Here is a 299-nt window from a genome sequence, read left to right as displayed (position 1 = left end):
GTATATATTTAAACTTATTAGTAGATAAATATTAGTAATTACATATATCATGAGTAATACAAATATTAAAAATACAATGATATTATTTAATTGCTTTAATTTTTAGTCCTATAATGCTATTAGTTAAATAAATATAGCCAATCCTTTAATTGTTTTTGATATATTTATAATGGAAAATTTTCAATCTTTCTTTAATTTTAAATTAATATAGCAATTAAAGAAAAAGAAGTTACACATATATTAATTACAATCTATTTTTAGTTCTTCCAAAATTAATAAAAAATATATATTAGCCAAAT

Source organism: Arachis ipaensis, chromosome B03 (assembly GCF_000816755.2).
Source record: "Arachis ipaensis cultivar K30076 chromosome B03, Araip1.1, whole genome shotgun sequence".
Classification (NCBI taxonomy): domain Eukaryota; kingdom Viridiplantae; phylum Streptophyta; class Magnoliopsida; order Fabales; family Fabaceae; genus Arachis; species Arachis ipaensis.
Note: the sequence above shows the minus strand (reverse complement) of the source record.